Below are 340 nucleotides of genomic sequence, written 5' to 3' on the forward strand. Positions count from 1 at the left end.
GGCACTTGTTCGTGTTCTCCAGATTCACGACGGTTGACATCCTCTATCGGTTCATAGTAAGCTGTACGCATGGCCAACAAAGCGAACTACATCAAGTCAAATGATGCATTAGCAATAGATGTTATATCTGTTATACTGGCCTTCAGCTATCAGGACTGCAGTGACAGATGGCCTTGCAGCTATCAGAACTTCAGTGACAGATGGCTTTGCAGCTATCAGAAGTGCAGAGATAGATGGCCTTGCAGCGATCAGAAGTGCAGAGATAGCTGGTGTTAATGTGTTGCAACAACGGTCAAAACGCAATGTTGACTGATTAAAGCATTTGTTCGTGTCATCCAGA

This window comes from Plasmopara halstedii, assembly GCF_900000015.1.
Source record: "Plasmopara halstedii genome assembly, contig: Scaffold_658, whole genome shotgun sequence".
Lineage (NCBI taxonomy): Eukaryota > Oomycota > Peronosporomycetes > Peronosporales > Peronosporaceae > Plasmopara > Plasmopara halstedii.